This window comes from Zingiber officinale, chromosome 4A (genome assembly GCF_018446385.1).
Source record: "Zingiber officinale cultivar Zhangliang chromosome 4A, Zo_v1.1, whole genome shotgun sequence".
NCBI classification, from domain to species: Eukaryota; Viridiplantae; Streptophyta; class Magnoliopsida; order Zingiberales; family Zingiberaceae; genus Zingiber; species Zingiber officinale.
Genome location: NC_055992.1, coordinates 56,837,421 through 56,859,448, shown reverse-complemented (window position 1 = coordinate 56,859,448; position 22,028 = coordinate 56,837,421). Strand labels below are relative to the sequence as shown.

At 39.2% G+C, this 22,028-nt stretch overlaps 1 long non-coding RNA gene across 2 annotated transcripts; it reads right to left on the bottom strand.

Annotated features, from left to right (window-relative positions):
- Positions 1–296: 296 nt before the first annotated feature.
- LOC121973309 lies at positions 297–2,450 on the bottom strand. Of its 2 annotated transcripts, none has more exons than XR_006109500.1 (3): positions 2,317–2,450; positions 2,159–2,240; positions 297–648 (listed from the first exon to the last, which is right to left on the bottom strand). It is a non-coding gene; the product is annotated as an uncharacterized LOC121973309 (long non-coding RNA). The 2 variants fall into 2 exon arrangements; XR_006109499.1 differs by lacking the exon at positions 297–648 and adding an exon at positions 1,079–1,746.
- Between the last annotated feature and the right edge of the window lie 19,578 nt (positions 2,451–22,028).

Below are 22,028 nucleotides of genomic sequence, written 5' to 3'. Positions count from 1 at the left end.
ATGACCTCAGAATCTTGTGTGAGAAAATTGACAGAAACCCGTACAAATCCAAAACAGAATTCCAAAACATACATATAATGGAAATCCGTACAAATCTGAAAGTACTAGTTTGACTCACAAACCTCGCTCTGATACCAAAAATATTGTCACGCCCCAGGTAGTCCCTACCAGAGAAAATTTCGACAACATCTCCCCTGTACGGGTGACAATATAAAATTTTCTACAATGCCCTCAGGGCCACATATACCTCGGCCAACACGGCCGGAACAATAATAATATATAACAGTACAAATATAGCAAACATCCACGCAGTTTAATAGTAACAACTAAACATAAGCAGAGATAAGGATATCATCGTAAAAATCCTACTCAACTACACCCATAAAACACAAATCCGATATCCTACTCAACTACACTCATAAAACACAAACCTGATATCCTATTCAACTACACCAATGAAACACAAAACTCCAGCATACATCCGAATGTAAACCCATCATCAAATAACAAAACGTACAAGATCCAAATGTCAAGCTATAAGTCTGAAAAACATAGTCTAACACAATAAGAAAAACCCAAACGGTGCGAACTCATCGCGACACACAGTGGTGGGGGACTAGTGACTGGAACCTCCTGAACAACTTCAAACTGAAAATAGAAATAAAAGGGTGTGAGTCCAACACTCAGCGAATACCTAGTTGATATGCATAGTAAACTATAACAAATAACAATAACTATGCGTACAGTCTCCTGATATAACATATAGAAAGTGCAAAACTGTAAGATAAGGAGTAACTGTACTAACCAAAACCTGGGTATAGGGATATCAAGGCCGTCAGACCCAAATTATCATAAATCCTATATGCATGTCAAACAATGCATCCATCCAATATGCAGCATATAAAGTGCAACAAACACACACAATAAGTACAAATAATGCATATGATGCCAATAACATGTCCTGGTCATCCCTAAAGCCAGTCAGCCATCTCACACATAAAGGTAAGACCGAGTGGGTAGGGCTGTGACAACTGTGCACTTTGTCATCACTGCTCCTGATGAGTGACCGAGTAGACGGGATGCTGTCGGAGTATACCTATCCTCCTACCCCAAATCATAAGTGGGGGAGCTCAATGCTCTTATCTCCCTGAGACAATCCAATGAAGGGCCCCCTAACGTGCTAACACGCTACGTCACGCTACCCATGAGTGGACCAATGGAGCACTAACAGAGCCAGCACGACACCCTGTCTGATATACCACTAACCCGTGAGTGGTGGTGTGTGCAGATCCATGTAACTGGTGATGCGCTCAACAATAATGGAGCCAACTATCGCGCAGAAATGCAATCATGCGAGATGGTGCATGACACTAAGCATATAAATATCCTGATCCTATCTACCTCCATAAAAACATGTACCATATACGTGCATCAAATAATATGATCCAGGTACACATGTCAGCTATCGTATCTAACCAGTCCGGTATATCATAAAGCATGGCATGCCACTACTTCCATAACATAAATAATAAATAGGGCATGAACGCTAAACAAGTAACAAACAAATCATGCTCGGAAACAAATAGTGACATGCCGATGCAGATATAAACATAATTATTGCTACTTACTAAAATCTACTAAACATATCAACAAGACATATCAAAATAGATAGGTCAAGATACTCGTCTCAAATAGAAGGTCTAATCAAGCAATCCAAAGTCGAGACGCTCATCTCGAATCAGAGTCCTGCGTCAAACAATATATAAATATTTTATTTAGCTAAAATCATAAGAATTGCTAAATAAAATCCCTAAGACTAATTTAGGGTAAAACCCTAATCAGCACAAACATTAATCTACCTAATTAAATCTAACGGTTAATTAGGGTTAGTTACCTAATCCCTATTCTCCTATTAGATTAGAAATCCAAGCCTAAATTAATCTACCCATAAACAACTAATTATAACCTTTAATTTAAAACATGATCTACCACATGTTCTAAACTAAATTCAATTCAAACATAATTCAACACATAACCCTAATTCAAATCTATCATCACAAGATTCCCACCCAACACATAATCTACAACATGTATCAACTATTAAAATAATCAAATTACACTATGATCTACAACTAAGATCAAAAACCTAATACCTTACCTTAATTCCTAGCACTGTTGTTGCTGGATGGATTTGCTGCCGGAACCAGAAAGTCCACAGAATAGCCTTTCCTGTTAGAATCCTTTGGATCAAGAAGAAAAGATCAGAATTCAACACAATAATGTATCACCAACTCAAGTTTAATTCGACCTCCTTACCACATATCTGTGTCAATAGTGCAAGGACCAACGGTGGCAACGATCGAGCAGCAACAATCGGACAGAAGAGAACGCAGACAAGAAGATGCAAGATTGACAGGGGAAGCTAGTGGTTAAGCCACGGAAGGAAGGGGACCTCTTGTCCAGAAAATCGATCACCACTGCTTTGTTCGAAACCCGACAGCAAGAGGAAATCTAGGGCACGGGAACAGGAAATCTCCAGCGATGGTCGACGCTGCTCCGTGTGGCGATGACCATGAATCAGGAACTAGGGCACGGCGTGAAGAGGGAATCGGTTAGTGTTGGCAAGATAGGGGCAGAGGCGAAGAGGAGCTTCGACGTCACGGAAGCCAAAGGGGAAGAGGAAGAGAAAGGGTTGCAAAAACCCTTGGCCACAGCTTTTGTACCGGAGGGAGGGGAAACGACGGGGAAGGGCGGCACGTCGGTTTGGGGAAGAAGAGGTGTCGCGAAGATGAAGAGAGGAGATCGATCGGGTTGGGGGAGATGGCGTCGGGAGAAAAAGGGGAAGAAGAAAGGGCTTGCAGTGGGGAAAAAAGAAAATAAAGAAAAAGGAAAATAAAAGGAAAAATCAAACTTTTCCTCGATAAAATGGGATAGCCTAAACAGGCTTTCCCGAGGCCCATTATTTATCCCCGTAAACTCGTCCATACGGTCTCCGAAAATTTCTCAGAAAATTTCTAAAAAATCTGGGAAATTCCCTTATGGTTATTTGCCCTTTTTCGGTATTTTACAAAACATCCTTGGGTTCATTTTACAAATCTACAAGAAGTTCTCCAACCATCAAAACCAAACCGCAATCAAAATCCCTTGAGAGACAACATGAGGAATCAACAACCGAGTCTGCCAACACTAAATCCATTTTGAAGAATCAAAACCCAAACAAAGGAGCAAAGAAGTCCACTGAACCCAAGCAAAATCCTTCGAACCCCATTTGGAAATCAAGCGGAAACCTTGCATGGATACAAAATCAGAGACCCTGATGTTATGTAGCTATATAGTTATTTAGCAAATTGCCCATCTTGATCATTATATAGTGGTATCTAGAGGGTAGTGCAGTTGTCACAGACCCAAGCTTCTCGGCCATACAGGGGTCGTTGTGTCTAGAGGGGTGGCGGGGGTGACCATGTGGCATGCATGCGCATTTTTCATATGATGCGCGGTACATCTGTGGAGATATATTTACATACATGTCTAGTATATACTAGCTACATGTGATTGTGGTATGTTGCACTTGTTTGAACTATAATTGTTGCATATGGTTTCCATACTTCATACATGTTATTTATTATATATGTATATGTTGTCGGTTATATTGCTCAGGTGTTATGAGCAGATCTGTTGCTGATCCCCGGTGAGTTTACTGATCATTATACCGTATGTATAAATTTCAGATTGGGTATATGCATTTATTATATCATTTTTTATCTTGACCTTATGTGTTAGATCCAGGTTAGGTATGTATGTTTATTATGTCATGGGTGGTCATGATCTTATACATTAGATCCAGATTGGGTATGTTTATTCATTATGCTAGTTATGTTTAGATGCATTGATTATGTCAGTATGATCATGTTCTTATTTCCCTATTGAGATTGTATACTTTGACCTCCATGTTTTATATAGACCGTGCACTATCTTATCTATTATGTGATGAGTGACCCGCACTCACCATCACATTTGTGTATTATCTTTTGCCTCAGGTAGTAGGTAGTGATTATAGGCTTGGAGTATCTTGTCTGCCGATCCCATGTCATATCAGAGAATAGTCTTTACTTTGCTTTATTCTTTTATACTTTTCGTTGGATTTATATTCTTGGCATTATAATAATTTTATTATGTATTTTGTGTTTGTCCTTGTGGCTACTTTTGATGTTTCTGATGGTTGTTGTGTAAAAGCTTAGCCGACCAGTAGTGTGTCATTTTGATTTATGGGTTTATCATTCATTTTCTACTATGTTTTTAGTACAATCATGTGGGTTGTTTATTATACAACTGCATGGTTGTGATCATTTTGTTCTAGCCGAGTGGGCTGTGTATATAACTGCGTGATTGTGTATGTTCCAACTATGTGGGTTATTGATTATAGCTTGTGAGGAGCCTTGTGGCATTGCATATATGATTCATTTGTCACTATTATAGGAGAGATATTATCTATTTGTCGGGTAAGGACTCCTTTGGGGTGTGACAATTTATTGGTATCAGAGCCACAGGTTTATGAGGCTTATTTCCTATGTTTTGTATTTTGTTTTCTCAATGTGACTTTTCGAGTTTTGGGACCAGTCAATGACAGGACATCTCCAAGCTATAGGAGGTTAGTTTGTATCACTATTATCATGCATTTTTATTAGTATATATGTATAGTTGTCTATGATAGTTATCATATATGTTGGTACTCTTCTGTTAGTACTTGTCTAGTGGTTTGTATCATGTATTACATATGTGGGTCAGCTACTGTTCAGGTCTACCATACCACTGGTATTATTAGTTTCTGTTACTAGTAGTTGGTTGAGAATTAGAGTCACATACCATTCTCTGCTATTATTAGCTAGGTAGTGGATAATATCTGCATACTTATGTTAACTCAGTCAGTAGAGTACCAATTTACCTTAGTTGGTTTAATCAGTAGAGGACTGATTTACTTTTGTTGGTTCCAACTTACTCTATTTCATAGAGATTCTAACCTTTGGGTTACTTATATTTGGCTAGATAACCTGGAAGATATGTTTGAGTACATGACTTGTACAGATGTAGAAAAGACTGAATTAGCCGTATACCATTGTCGGCTCGACCAGTTTTAGAGCATCGATGTATCGTATTCTATGGGAACTTTGACCATGGACTATCTGTATCTCATTGGATAATTTAGAAGGTACATTTAGATAGATGCCCCCCTCACTGATGTGGAAAAGTGTAGAGTTACCTGCTTAACACTTATGTGATACAATCATAATCTGTCATATAAATTGGAGAGTACATTCAAATATATGATTTGTACTGACGTGAAATAGATGATGTTAGTTGTGTATCCTATACGTGACCAGGCACCACATGAAGGAAGATGCAAAAGATGAATTTTGAGATCAAGGCACCACTTGATGATTACTTTAAGGTGTTTTGAGAGAGAGTACTTTTCTGCCTCCTTTGGTAGCATGATGGTTTATAGGGTGATGGTCAGTCGACTTGCCAAACGTTGTTTCATGGGAGATCCTGACTCATGGACCGATTAGATATAGTTAGATATCCTCGATGTACATAGTGATATATGACCCGCAATGATGCGGAGAAGGTAGTGTTAGTTGATTAACACCTAGGAAGTTCCACCATCACTGAGTAGAAATATCATATGATGATTTTATGAGTAAAGTGTCGATTAACAATTATTTTGACCAACTATTTAATGATAGTGCTCCTCTACTCTTGTATTCATTGCTCATCACTAGAGGTTACTAAACCTCAGGTGGAGTTATCCTAGTATGATGGGTTATAAGACAGTGGTTAGATGACTCAGCTAGCATTGTCTTCATCAAGTAGCTCAAGACCTTAACTACATGATTTTTTTACTCAACGTCTTGAAGTTTGTATTTCAGATAAGAGGGTTTGACCTTTGGTCGACATTTATCGAAGGATATTTATGGACATGACTATGAGAGTTGTGGAGATACCCTCTTGATCGGTAGACTCTCAGTCAGGAGGTTGAGTGAACCTTTGGACTTTGGATTGTCATTCCTTTACTGTGAATATTTGAGTATCTGAAAGGATGAAATTTGACATACTCTTTAGACATTTTTAGATAAGATTAGTAGAGTTTTTATACTCACATCTTATGGATTGATCGTATCTCTACCATTTGGAGAGTTGTTGATTATCGATCAGGAAGTCAAGGGATATCCCTTGGACTTCAGTAGTCATATACCTTTGGTAGGATGTGTAGGATCAAAAGAGTGCGATAGAGGGGGGGTGAATATCACACTTTTAAAACTTTTCTTTTACTCATTTAAAACAAAGTCGTGTAGTGGAAAAGTAGAGAACAAGTTCAGTTACTTGGTTCGGAGCCTAGGTCGACTTCTACTCCAAGGTCCGTGATCCTTGATCGCACCGATGGCCAATCTACTAAATCTCTTCTTTCTGAAAACCTCGGAAAGAAGCAGTGCATACAAGAAGATGAGTAAGATAGTAACAACCTACTATCTTACTTGAATTAAGTACAATGCAAGTAAAAGAAAGTTATACAGATAATATATAAAATTTGAGGCTCAGTCGACACTTCTTGAAGCAGTAGATGAGTAGTTGTAGCACGAATCACAACTTGCACAGAGATGAACTTTGAACCCAACCAGAATGCATTACTCTGCCTTGGACCTCGAGCTCTCTTTTATAAGAATCATCGATGTTCGGTCAACCAAACCAGCTCCCTTCCAACTTTGCTGAGATCTGATGTTGATTCGATCTTCGGCATTTACTATCATTAAAGTGTTTGGTCGATCGATCACCTTTTTTGATCGATCAAACAGAGAATTTCCCTATTCGCCGAGATTCTCACTTAATATTGCATTGATGAGGTATTGTTTGGTCGACCGATCTGCTGGTTCGGTTGACCGATCATCTTAGCTTCCTTCTCTGCTTCTAACAGAACTGATCTATGCCACATTGTTAGGGTTCGGTCGACCAATCCTTTAGTTCGGTCTATCGATCAAGCTCTGATTGGATTTCTCTTTAGTTTGGTCTGAACTTGTGTCTGGTTCGGTCGATTGATCCTCCTGTTCGGTCGATCGATCAGGCTAAACCTGCAAAACAGAGTTAAATAGTATATTCCTGCAAAGCAAAGATTAGTACAACAATATAAAATGCATGAGTAATAATAATAGACAATTCAACTGTCTTGATTTCAACATGGAAACATTCCCGATTTCTTCAATTGGATCAATGACCTTAGATTGTTCCCTTCAGGAACACGACCTCACTGTCGCTCCTCCAGTTGTTTACCTCAACCTACCTGCCAATCTTTGATCCTCCAGATCTGTTTGGACTTTTCACTTAGCCTTGATCAGCTCGCTAGGTTTTTCTCTCGATCTTTTGTCCTCCAGACCTCTCGATCTCACTACCAAGTATCAGGTCCTCTCGACCCACTTGGTCTTTCCACCTGGGTTCCATGATCTGCTAAGACTTCTCCTGCCTTGCCTCCAACTAGGTCTTTTCCAGTTGAGTAAACAGCCTGCACACTTAGTCAACTCATTAGATCACAACAAGACTTAATTTGAACCTTTGACAACATCAAAACTTAGGTTTGATTCTGGTGCAACTTGCACCAACAATCTCCCCCTTTTTGATGTTTGGCAACTAAGGTTCAAAGTTAAGTTAAAATATACAAAAATAAATAAGCAAGCACTTCAACTCTCCCCCTAAGTTAAATATCTCCCCCTAAATTCACTATCTCTCCCCCTTTGACACACATCAAAAATAAGGGAAACAATCACACATGAGTATAGTTTGATTTTGACAATTTATAAAGGCAAAATATAAGAGAAACCTTTTTAAAAAATACATTTGAAATATTCGCAAAATAAATTTTCAAAAGAAGAAAACAATTGTGAGTATTTGAAAAGATTAAGTAAAGGTAAGACTCGAAAAAAAAAATCATAAAGTAAAATTTGAAAGAAATGGTTAAAAAATATGAAAGGTTTAGGAAAGTGTAAATTTTGAAAAATTTTAACAAGAAAATTTTGAAGAAGATTATTATATAGGTAAAATTTTTAAATTTTGAAAAAAAAAATATTAGGGAGAAATTTAAAAAAAATACTAAGGAATAATTTTGAAAAACTGTAAAGAAATTAATTTGAAAACTATAGATAAAATATTGGAAAATTTTAGAAGTAAATAATTTTCAAAATATTTTGTAAAAATAAAAGGAAAGGTTTTGAAAGTTTAGTGTGAAGCTCCCCCTAAAACGATAATTTCCTAAAAGTCCAAGCATGGTTTAAAAATTAAAAAAATGTCCTTATGATGAAATGTCCAATCTTTGTACAAAGCTAACTACCACAAGATAGTAGCTATTGATTCGGGTTGGTCAATTTGAGCATTTGGGACTAACTAGGTTGTTACTAACTAGAAAACTCAAATTGATCAATGTATGTTATTTAAAACCCAGATTTATAGCGATGCACTGACATAAGCATCTGAAATCTTAGGCTAAGTCCTAAGTATCTCACCCATTCTAAGTTGTACAAACAAGGGATCCTACTTTGCTTATGAGATGCTGGTTGCTAAAACTATAGGATCATGTAATTCTATGGGAAAGACCTAGGCTACTCCAAACAGATAAAAGATTTGAAATAGTTTTTGAAAACAAAATTTTGAAAGGGGAAATTTTACAAAAATAATTTTTAAAAACTACTAAGTAATATTTTCAAAAACATGTGAAAAAGAAAACTATTCTATAAAAGACATTCCTAATTGTATTCTTAAGTCACTAATTCAGCTTCAGGTAAAGGTTTTGTAAATAAGTCGACTAGGTTATATTTTGAGTCAATATAGTTCAGTTCAATATATCCTTTAGAGACATGATCCCTAATGAAATGATGTTTAACTTCTATGTGTTTAGTTCTAGAGTGATATATTGGATTTTTTGTTAGATTTATAAAACTTATCAATATAAGTTTTCACATTTTTATAATCTAGATTAAAGTCTTTTAAGGTATGGTACATCCATAGCAATTGAGCTATACATTCGCCTATTGTATTCAGCTTCAGTAGTATATAAGGCAACACAATGTTGCTTTCTACTAAACCAACTAACTAAAGAAGGTTCTAGCAGTTGACATTCTCCACTTGTACTCTTACATCCGGTATAATCTGAATTAGAATAGCCAATTAATTCAAAATGTGAAGATCTAGGGTACCACATTCCTACATTAATGATTCCTTTTAGATATTTCATTATTCTTTTAACACATGACAGATGGGACTCTTTGGCGCATGTTTGATAGCAAGCACACATACTTACTGTAAATAGTATGTCTGGTCTGTTTGTAGTTAAGTATAATAGGCTACCTATCATACTTCTATAATATCTTAAATCATCCGATTTACCATTTGGGTCACTATCTAGATTAATGTTACTAACCATAGGTGTTTTTAGTGCTTTTGAGTTTTCCAAACCAAATTTTCTAAGTAGATCATTTGTGTATTTAGTTTGATGCACATAGTTGCCTTTTTAGTTTGTTTAATTTGAAGTCCTAGGAAGTAATTTAACTCTCCAACTAAACTCATTTCAAATTCAATTTCCATTAAAGTTATAAATTCTTTTAAGAATCTTGAATTCGTTGATCCAAACACTATATCGTCGACACAAACCTGGGCTATGAAAATATCAGAATTAAGGGTTTTTATAAAAAGTGTAGGGTCGATTTGACCCTCCTTAAATCCTTTTAAATTTAGAAAGCTAGATAATCTTTTATACCAAACCCTAGGTGCTTATTTTAATCCGTAAAGTGCCTTTTTGAGCTTAAAGACATAGTTAGGGTTTTCTAGATCTTCAAAACCTGGTGGTTGACTTACATATACTTCTTCTTTAATATGTCCATTTAGGAATATGGATTTAACATCCATTTGATATAATTTGAATCATTTGTATGCTGCATAGGCTAGTAACATCCTAATTGATGCAACTCTAGCTACCGGGGCATAAGTCTCGTCGTAATCTAGTCCTTCGACTTGACTAAACCTTTTGGCAACTAGTCAGGCTTTATTCCTTATAATTTCTCCTTGATCGTTTAACTTATTCCTAAATACCCATTTGGTGTCAATAATTGTTTTTCCTTTTGGTGGAGGTACTAGATCCCAAACCTGATTCCTTCCAAATTGGCCTAATTCTTCTTGCATTGCAATTATCCAGTCGAATTCTGACAATGTATCATTTATAGTTTTAGGTTCAATTTTAGATATTAGTGCGATTTGACTTAAGTTCCTAAAGGTTGATCTGGTTTGAACCCTTAATTCGGGATTACCTATGATTTGTTCAATTGGATGATTAGGGTTTGACTTTATTGTATGTGAGTTAGATTTTTCAGGCTGTTTAGTTTGTGTTATTTGTTGTTCTTCTTATTGATTTGTAGAACTATGTTGATTATTAGTTATGATATTATTTATATTTTCATCAAAAGTTACATTTATGGTTTCTTCAATTGTTAAGGTAGATTTATTGTTAACTCTATAGGCTCTACTTGTAGATGAATAATCAATAAAAATTCCTTGTTGAGTTTTTGAGGTGAATTTCCCTAAGTAATCTTTAAGGTTTAAAATATGTGCATTACATCCAAATACTTTAAAATATTCTATGTTTAGAATTTTATTAAAATAAATCTCATAAGATGTTTTATTCAGAAATTTATTAATTATAGTTCTATTTTGGACATAACAAGCTGTATTAATAGCTTCAGCTTAAAAATATTTAGGTACATTATATTCATTTAACATTGTTCTAACAGTTTCTTGTAAAGTTCTATTTTTACGTTCTACTAGACCATTTTGTTAGGAATCTTTGGGCATGAAAATTCATGATGATAACCGTTTTCTAAGCAAAAGTTAGTAAAATTTTGATTCTTGAATTCTCCTCCATTATCACTCTCATTTTCTTAATTTTTATTTCTTTTTCATTTTATATTTGTTTACTGAAATTATTAAATATTTCAAAAGTTTCATATTTATGAGTTAGGAATTTAACCCAAGTGTATTTAAAATAGTCATCTATTATTACTAAACAATAAAGACTTCCATTTAGTGATTTTATTCCATGAGAGTCGAATAAGTCTAAATATAATAATTCAAGTATTTTTGTAGTATCCGAAACCACTTAATTAATTAATGGGATTTATTGGGTTAAATTATAATTTAATTAGAATTTGAATTTATCTAATTAAGGAGATGTATTGGATTAATTGTAATTTAATTAGATTTTGAAGTTATTTAATTAAGGATATTTATTTGAGTAACTGGAATTTAATTAGAATTCATATTTTATTAAGAATTATAAATTTAAATAGATGAGTTAGTTAGGATTAATCAAGTTAACCTTTAATTATGGAATTTGGATTAATCAGATTAAGAAAATAATAGGATATATTAAATATAATATAGAATATATAATTAAACAAGAATAAAAAAAGAAATACAAGACTAAAAATTTATGTAGCGTGTATTGTATATAGAAATAAAGTATAAATAATATATATAATATAAACCTTATAATTTAAATAAGAATAAAAATATATATATAGATAGATATATAAGATTAATATATTATGTAGGTAACGTGTAACAAATATAGTGTAAATAATGATTAAGAAATTTTAATCATATAATATATGAATTATGATCCGGCAGTAAGGACGGGGGACCCCCTTTGTGGGGAGCCAATGACACGTGAAGGTCAGAAGTCAAAAGGGTCAGCATGAGGTCCATCCGATCGGAGAAGGGTCGGGTCAACCAGCCGAACGGGTCCGGGAGGAATCAAAGACAACCCGACGGGGAGTCGGGTTTCCGACTCTCATGTTGAACAAGGTCGCCGGGCCGAGCGGGTAGCACGCTCGGCCGAGGCGTAAAGCATCAATGTTGTGAAGGAACAGTCTCAGCCGAGCACGCAATGGAGTGAAATCTTCTCGGTCGGACCGACACCTACGCCCGGTCGGACCGATGCCTGCCGAGCAGATGGACGCTCGGCTCGGGGAAAAAAGAGACAAGGACAAGGGGACATTGGGGAACATCTTCTGACAACAGGCATGTTCGACGACCAAGCCATACGCAGAATCCTACGACGGAAGGTTTTGCTGTCCCATCAGAGAGGTGCTCGGACTGTAGCAGTATGGTGTCAGGCATGCTCCTCTGGTAAGCCCATACTAAGGTATGGTAAAGGACACGTGTACACCTCGATAGGTGTGCATAAGCCTCCTCACATCTCTATATAAGAGCCCTCAGACTTCGCCGGAGGTACGCGATCTCTCATCTTTGGAGCCACTTCATCGTTTTCCTCTTGCCTGACTTGAGCGTCGGAGGGTCATCGCCGGGAACCCCTTCCCGGCTCGACTTCCTTGTAGGTTCGCTGGAGATTCATTCAGCCAGTCGAAGACAGCGGAGAGAACCACGTCCTCAGCATCCGTCTACTCAGCGTTCGAACAGGATCAAATTGGCGTCGTCTGTGAGAACGCACTTGCATCCGAGCGGAATAGATGGACGAAGCTGGACGACCTCACACCGTGATGCTCTCTGATAACCATGATTTTACTGCATTATTTTGATTCATATATGCATGGTTTGATGTTGATTTCATAGGTTAAAATCATGGTTACATCATATTTTGTGCATTGTGTGTATTTTTGGACTTAATTGCAAATTACTTTATTTTTATATTATTTGATGCTAATATTTGATTCTTATTTTGTAGGCATCAAAGGATCTTGAATTTGGATCTATTTGGACCGAAATTGGGCTCGAATCGGAGTTCAAACAAGAAGATCAAGCTTTGGAACATTATGGGCCGTTCATCAAGAATAGGACAGATCTGGACCATCCGTTGAAGATCTGGCCGATCCAACCTAATGGGAAGCAGATCTAAGCCATTGATGAAGATCCATAAGTTTTGATCCAGATCTGAGTTCATCCAGCCATTGATCCAGCCGGATTAATCTGGGCCGTTCATTGAAGATCAGCAGATCTGGGCCATCCAGTGATGATCTGATCGATCCGACTTACGGGAGGGTAGATCCAGACCCTAGATCAACATCAGTACCTTCGGATCAGATTTTGGATGACTTTTCACCGTTGATTTAGCCCGGAATCATCTCAACCGTCCATTCCAGATCCAGATCTGATTCAAAACAGAAGCTACAGTGTTCTTTCTTCTTCGTCGACTCCTCCACGCGTAGCTTCGTCCCATGACGCATTTCTTCCGGATTTCGGCCCCTTTCTCTTCTCCGATCATTCTTCTGAGCTTCAACCTCGGTGAAGGACGTCCCATCAGCTTCATCCCGATTCTCTGGAACCGATTTGGGTGTTCCCTCCGGCGCAATCTCCATTTCTTCGATGCCTCTGTTCACCTCAGATTTGGAGGTGTTCTTCCAAATCTAAGCTCCGATTCCCATCAGCAACGCTCGGCGGTGGTCCTCCGGCGTTCCTGAGCTTCATCCGACCACAATTCGCATTCCGTAGCTCCCATTCCAGATTCAGAGGTCAAGGATGGCAGATTTCCAGATTTTCGGCACTTGAGTGGGTTTAGGGTTGTTCTTAGCTCGCCGGGGGTGGTCCGTCGGTGTAGTTGAGCACTCCTTGAGCTGATACGCCATTGAGATGTTCCATTAAGGTCCAAAGTTGGGTGGTCTCGACTTTGGCACTATTGTGTGACGGCAAGAGTGTGAAACTTGTGGAATTGGTTGTGAGTTGGATTGGTTAGGATTTATTTCATTTTGTTATTGTTTTTACAGCTTAGATTGGATTCATTAATTGTTTGTTATGTTTTTAGCAGTAATTTAGTATTTCATTACTTAATTGAAGCTTAGTTTAAGTTAATTTGATGCTTGGTTACTTGTTTAGTGTTTAAATTCTAAGCTAGGGTTTACATCTTGCTTTAGATTAGATTTACTTGAGTCTTGTTATTTCAATCTTAGTTTGATGTGTGTTAATGATTTAATTATAATGTAGGGTGACAATGCATTATGGTTTGATTGTTGGCACACAAGTAGATTTCATTTGTTTAGGTTTCACTCTTGTTTTAGATTAATTTCTTTACCGTTGTGTTTTTCCTCTGTTAGATTTAGATTTAAAGCTTTTAAACCCCCAACTCCATTTTTATATCGAAAACCCCAAAAAAATAGGAATAAAAGACAATCCTAAATTACATTCTACCGTTGGTTCCTCGGATCGATCCTGGGTTCGTTACTACAACATTATTGTTTAATTAAGGGGTTCAGTGGAATATTAAATTGTTAATTTGATAAGCCTATTTGTGACATTTAATATAGATTTTAGGCTTATCAAATTTTGGCGCCGTTGCCGGGGAAATTGAAATATGCAATGTTTAGTAATTTTAGGATTGTTTTGATTGCTTTCATGATTATATATTCATGTGTTGATTTTATTTGTTCCTGAGTCTTCTGATTTTATTTGCTAGTGTTTCAGTATAAGAACAGGAAATTCATGTGACCATGGATCCATATCATCAGTATTTTGGAGATGGGATGGAGAATTATTTTTATCAGACTCAGTCCTATCAGTCCTACCTACCTATGGAGCAGCGGAATAGGTATGAGGATGCACAAGAACAAATTGAAGAATCAATGTGGAAATGCAATGAAGTTATGCAACAAATGAGAGAGCATCAAGAGCAACAATTTGCAAGGATACAGAATATTCAGAGTCAGTTAGATCAGATTGCATCATCCATTAATCAGTTACAAGCACAGAACTCCAGTGGAGAGATGGAGAGTAGTGATTTTGTCAGGCCTGACCCTATTCCCATTTATTCACAAGATTTATCTAATTTTATTTGTGATGATGATGTAGTTGTTAAAATTTTTGATTCTACTGATGTTGTTGCTTTAGATGATGTGAGTGATGCAGGTCTTGTTGTAGAAGATAATTTATGTGTAGGGGATTGCTTACTGGAAGCAATACCCCAAGGATCACCTGAATTTGAAGATGTAAGTGTAGGGACTTGTGCTATGGAGCCAAGCACCCAAGAATCACTGCATGAAGATGTACATACACCAGAACTAGAGTCTGAGCCATTAGTTGAAGAGATAGAGGTAACAAACACCACTCCAGGTACCTCTCAAGATGACAAGATGAGTATTTTGTGTAATTTTTCAGAGAATTTTATTGAGGTACCAATTGTTGATTTTATTAGTTGTGATTTATTTCTTGATATATATTCTACCCACACTAATATTCTCATATTTTCTTTTTACCCCACATGCGTGTGGGAGGTGTTTATTTTTATTGATGTAGTAGGAGAACATGAGCTTCCAGAGTGGGTGCTAAAACTGAACCGCCTCAGACCTCCAGAAAAAGCTTTCGAAGGAAAAATGATTAATAAGAAGAATTCGAGTGGAACCATGATTACTCCACTTCCGGGGTGGATTCTACTTCTAGACCTTCTTCAACCACCGGGAATTAAAGGGGAGTTGGTTCCAATATTGTTTTCTTTTGCATTTAAATTCATACTTTGTGTTTAGTTTTTCTTTAATAAATTCGTTATACGTTTCTTTGGTTTCATACTTGGCATTTGCACTTTGTTTTTACACTTTGCATTTTACTTTCATACTTTGCATTTTGTTTAGTACCTAGCATGTCATTTGAATAAAAGTTTCCATGGGAATTGTTTAGGAATACTTTTAAGATGGTAAAAGTTGTTTTAAATTTGACCATCAATTTTAGGTCATTTGACATGATTGGATGCCTTTCTTACATGATATTGGTTAAAATGGTGGTGGATTCTATTTTGATTAATTGAGCTTGATTGCATAAAAATACCTAGTGAGGTCCACTTTAAGCCTATACTCTATTATTTTCTTTGTGTGGCATGTACTTACAACAATTGAAACTCTAGAACTTGCTTGGCTTCTTTTCAAAGTCACAATAGCATATGGATGCATGAAAAGGAAGGATAATTTTCATTGAACTCTTTTCTTTTGTCTATTTCAAATCCTAATTCATTTTTCCCATTTCTTTTCCAACAATTTTCTTGAAACATTCTCATCTAGCATTTTAATCTTTGAACATCTTTGCTTGTCATGTTTCTATTGAGAGTTTTGTTTGAATTCTTGGTGAGTTTGATTGATAAGATGGACAAAGATTTAAGTGTGTGGGATTACATATGCTCAAAGTTCATGGAGATTAGGAGTTTTGAGATTAATATGTTAGATTGAATATGCTAAGTACAATGCAGGATAGGAAGCTAACAATTTAGTTGAGAGGCATAATTTGGTTGGTTTGTTGGAATGATACATTAATGGAAAGTTTTTAGCATCAATTGGTTGGTGGGAAATTCTGATTTATCAATATCAATAAACCTCAAGAGAAGCCCTACATGTCTATTGTCAATTGGTGCCGTTTCCTTTTCAATTCTTGTATGATTAGAAGCTGGAAACTGTTGTGTATCAGATGATGTATCAAAATACATTAGCAATTTTCATTTCTGCAGAATTCAGAGCAGTAGATTGGAAGCTGCAGAGTTTTCGAAGCTGTACAATTCTGCACATGGATGCTTCATTAGCCTTGTTTCAATTCTGTAGTTAAGCAATAGAAATACAATCTTTAAGTTGTTTGAACAGCAAATGTCATCTGCATAGGAAGAAATTGGAAGTGGAAGCTATAAACAGGAATTGATAGTAATTCAGAGATTCATAACTTGGCATCTGAACCCTGTTTTGTGCTAACTTTTCTTGGTGTTTTTGTTTAGAATACTAATTGAATTCCAGTCCTATCAATTCAATGGTACTTTGTAAAATCTACAGAAATGAGATTTGTGATTGTGAAAAGTTCAATTGTTGTTGAGGAAGTTTTGAAATGTAATTGAGAGTTTAGAATTCATGTGAAATTAAAAACCTCTCAACTGAGGTAGTTCTAATTTTCTCAGTTACATGAAGCTCATATTCTATTGGCTCATAATTTAGACATCTCATGCTAGCTCTAGACATCAGCAGATAGAAATCAATTCCTATCACTCTAGTACTAATTGATACCTTATAGTGAACCTAATTTGAATGACTTAAGCTTGAAATTTATAAGATTCCAAAGTTGGGAACTCAAGCTGTTAAATAAACAGAATCAAGAGCTTAAATTCAATTTTGAAAATCTTGGACAGTTTCAATGATTGGAATTCAAGAAGGGAAGGGAGAGTTTCGATTACTATGTGCCTAGTTCCTTATGGGGCTTAGTGATCAATGAAAAGGCCAAGTGAGCTATTGCTATGTGCCACTTTTGTGCCAACTTTCTCTTTAAATTCTCAAATTATTGAGAAATTCAAGTAAAGGTATTGCATTTTCAGTAACAAAGGTGTTCCCTTCTTTCTTGGTCTTCTACAATTGATTTGTACAGATTTTCGATTTCAAAAACTGCTAGAAGCCCAAAATCGTGAGTTGCTGAAATGGTATTTTTGAGCTGTTTGAAATCTGAGCTTGAGGAATTAGGAGTCGAATTTAAATTGGTGTGAACCATTTCATTCAAGAAATAGTCCCTATTGTAATCAAAGATCTGAAAAAGGAGTAATGAAGGCAATGCCAGAAATTTGGTACAAGAACAGTGGTAATTGTAAACAGAAATGCAGATTTCTGTAAGACTTAAATCTGAGATGCAATCTTTGATTTTGGATTTTGAAGATTTTTACAAGAATAAATGAAGGATGCATATAAGGGTTCTGATCCAAAACAGAAATGAAGGCATTATAGAAGCTGAAATCATTCAATTAATTGAAGTTGTACCAGATCTGCTTGAGATTGATCTGAAACAAAGTTTCAGAATTTTTATATTCTTCAATGAAGGATCTCAAGCTTTGAAGCATGAAGAACTAAGCTCGGTAAAATAGTTCAGTTGGCTTTGGAATGATGAAAGCTTCAATTCAAAGCAAAGCTGATGAGTACAACTTCAGCAGTTGATACAAAGCAAAGCTGTTGTATTTTGTGCAAGTTGTGGATGTTACTTCACTACATGTTCCTTATTCCATGCTAATACTTCCATGATTTGAATTGAGATCACAACAAATGAAAACTAATGAGGATGACTGTTGGAAAAAAAAAATAAAAACAGAAATCAGAAAACAGATTTTGGTTATAGCTTTTCATGGTAAAAATCAGAAATCAGAAAACTTTTCATGGCTGATTTCTTCCGTTCACTTATTCGCAAGGCCTCGTGGATGGTGACTTCTTCCGTTCACTTATTCGAAAGCCGCCCCGAGACTATGATCATATGTTACACCGGGCCAATGAGTACATTAATGTGGAGGAAGCACAGGCAGCCCGAAGAAAAGAAGCTCCAACTGAGCGGCTAGCCCCTGCCGAGCAGAAGCCGCTCACTGGCAACCAACCGCCCAGAGGACCGCGAACCGAAGCAATCCGCCCTCACCACGCAAGGTCCCACGCCATCCAAGAGGTAGCCGTCGAGCGGCCCAAACCAAAAAAGAAGGTATGGACCCCCATGTTTTGCTCGTTCCACCGGACTGACACGCATAACACACGAGATTGCCGAAGCCTTCCCCTGATCACCCACCCCGCTCCCCGGAGTGGTCGTCGTCGATCGCCATCATCCGACAAGCGACAACGACACCATGAAGCCGATCGGTAGATATCCAAAAAGTCTCCCAAGCGGTATCATCCTCAGGGGCACGAGGACAATCCCCGGGTATCTAAGGAGCGGCCTAGGCCGTCCGCCCGGGAGGAAGAAAATAGAAGCAACACGTCCCGGGTGAAATCAACATCATCTCTAGCGGACCGACCGGAGGCGACTCCAATAAAGCGAGGAAGGCGAGTGTCAGGCAGCTCAAGATCCATGCGGTCGGCTACAGTCAAGAACGGGCGAGCGGGCCCGAAATCAGCTTCGGGCCCAGGGACCTTGAGGGAGTCGAAGTGCCACATGACGACGCCCTCATCATCAAAGCGGTAATAGCTAACTATACTATTCACCACATTTTCATCGATACAGGCAGCTCGGTCAATATTATATTTAAAAAGGCTTTCGACCAACTGCAAATTGATCGAGCTGAGTTGCTGCCCATGACAACCCCCCTCTACGGGTTTATGGGCAATGAAGTTCTACAGGTCGGACTGGTCCGACTGGCTATTTCGCTGGGAGAAGAGCCGCTCAGAAGGATGCGGACTGCCAACTTCGTCGTGGTCGACTCTCCCTCAGCATACAATGTTATCCTGGGGAGACCAGCGCTCAGTGAGTTCCGAGCGGCCGTCTCCACCTTCTACCAGAAAATTAAGTTCCCGGTTGAAGATAAAGTTGGAGAAGTGCGAGGAGACCAGCTGGCGGCTCGGCAATGCTACGTCGAAATGGTCCGAGCCGAAGCTAATTCCGCGCGGAAGACGTCACGGATCGAGGTGAACGCCAAACCGAAAAACCACCCTCTTTGGTTTATGAAGAAAAAGAGGAGGTGCAGATCCACCCGACCCGATCGGAGGCCACCACATTCATTGCGGCCGATCTGGAGGCAAGCCAGAAAAAGGAGGTGATCAAGTGTCTCCAGAGAAATTGTGACGTCTTCATTTGGTCGACGCATGAGTTGCCAGGAATTTTACCAAGTATAGCACAGCATGAGCTTCACATCCGACCGGACGCTCGGCCGGTGAAGCAAAGGAAGAGGGACTTTAGCACCGAACAAAACGCCATTATCCGAGCGGAGGTCGAGAAGCTCCTGGAAGCCGACCATATAAGGGAGGTCCAGTTCCTGAGCTGGCTCGCAAATGTAGTGCTAGTCTCCAAGCCGGGCAACAAGTGGAGGGTTTGCATCGATTTCTGGGATCTCAACAAGGCATGCCCAAAGGATTTCTACCCTCTGCCCCGGATTGATCAACTGGTGGACTCCACAGCCGGGTGCGAGCTGATATGCATGCTAGACGCCTATCAGGGCTACCATCAGGTGCCGCTCGCCCGAGAAGATCAAGAGAAGGTCAGCTTCGTCACAGCCGACGACACTTACTGTTACAATGTAATGCCGTTCAGACTGAAGAACGCGGGAGCAACCTACCAGCGCTTAATGAACAAGGTATTAAGGAGCAGATCGGACGCAATTTAGAAGTGTACGTGGATGTATTCTCATCAAGTCTGTCCGAGCGGCTGATCTTTTTACGGACATGGAGGAGACCTTCCGAACACTGAGGAAGTATGGAGTCAAGCTGAACCCTCAAAAATATTTGTTCGGAGCAAAAGACAGGCGTTTCTTGGGCTATATAGTGACCGAGCGGGGCATAGAGGCAAATCCCTGCAAGGTAAAAGCGTTGCAAGATATGCCGCCCCCAAGAAATCTGAGGGAAGTACAGCACCTGACCGGGCGGATAATTGCATTATCAAGATTCATCTCTAAGACTGTCGACTGGAGTCTCCCTTTTTTCAAGATCCTACGCAAAGCTACTAAGTTTCATTGGGACGAGGAATACGATCGGGCTTTTGAGGAGTTGAAGACATACCTGAACTCCTTGCCCATGTTAGCCAAGCCAGCTGTAGGTGAGCCACTCTGTATTTATTTATCTTCAACCGAGCAGGCAGTAGGCTCGGCATTAGTGAGGACGAGCGGTGAAGAACAACCCGTGTACTTCTTGAGCCATATTCTAAAAGATACTGAATCTCGCTACACTGGGCTCGAGAAGCTGGCTTTTGCTTTGGTCCTCGCCGCTCGGTGACTTCGTCCTTATTTCCTGGCACACACAATCGTCGTCCGTACAAATAGCCCATTGGGAAGAGTGCTGCTGAATCCAGAAGCGTCCGGACGGCTCATCAAATGGACAAGGAGTTGAGTGAATTTGACATTCAGTATCAACCCCGTTCGGCGATAAAGGCGCAGTCCTTAGCAGATTTTGTTACCGAAGTGCAAAATCCTGAACCCGAAGCTATCTGGAAAATATTTGTGGATGGATCGTCCACTCAGCGCGGGAGCGGAATTGGTGTGCTATTACTCTCCCCCCAAGAAGAACGGATGCACCTATCCGTCCGGCTGGACTACAAAGCCACAAATAATGAAGCGGAGTATGAGGCCCTCATAGTCGGCTTGCAGGCAGCCCGGCATGTAGGAGCTGGTCGGGTGACACTCCATTCAGACTCCCAGCTGGCCGCCCAGCAGCTCTCGGGCACTTTTGAGATTAACAACGCTCGGCTCAAGCTCTACGCTGAGGCCTTCGAAAAGCTCAAGGTCCACTTTAGAGAAGTCATTATCCAGAAGATACCCCGAGCAGAGAACCAAACGACAGATGAGTTAGCCAAGCTCGCAAGTTCAATATCACCGGTCATCATCCATCAGCCAATTGAGCAAGTATCCTTGGTGGCGCACATTGACCGGATGGAGGGCCTCGCATTCCCGAGCGATTGGAGGACAACCATCATAGAGTTTCTGCGCTCGGATGCGACACCGTCCGATCGGGAGGAAGCCGAGCTATTGAGGAGGAGTGCCGGTCGGTTCACACTCGTTGGAGACCAACTCTACAAGAAAGCTTTCTCCCGCCCACTTTTGAAGTGTGTGAGCTCGGAGGAGGCGGAGTACATCCTCCAGGAAGTGCACCAAGGATCGTGCGGAGGACATCCGGGCTGGTGATCGCTGGCTAGGAAGATCCTGCTGGCCGGGTACTTCTGGCCAACCCTGCAAGCAGACGTCGCTCGGACCATCGCGACGTGCCTCTCCTGCCAAAAGTACCACAACGTCTCCCACCGACCGGCGGAGGAGATGATAGCATCTACAGTGTCCTATCCGTTCGATCAGTGGGGAATGGATATCGTAGGTCCGTTCCCTATGGCGACCGGTCAGCGGAAGTTTCTTCTAGTGGTGGTCGACTACTTTTCCAAATGGGTGGAGGCCGAGCCACTGGCCAAGATCACCGAGAAGATGGTCAAAAGGTTTATCTGGCAGCATATAATTTGTCGGTTCGGCATTCCTCGCCGGCTCATATCTGATAATGGGCGACAGTTCGCCGGGAAGCAGCTCGAAGAATGGTGCAAAA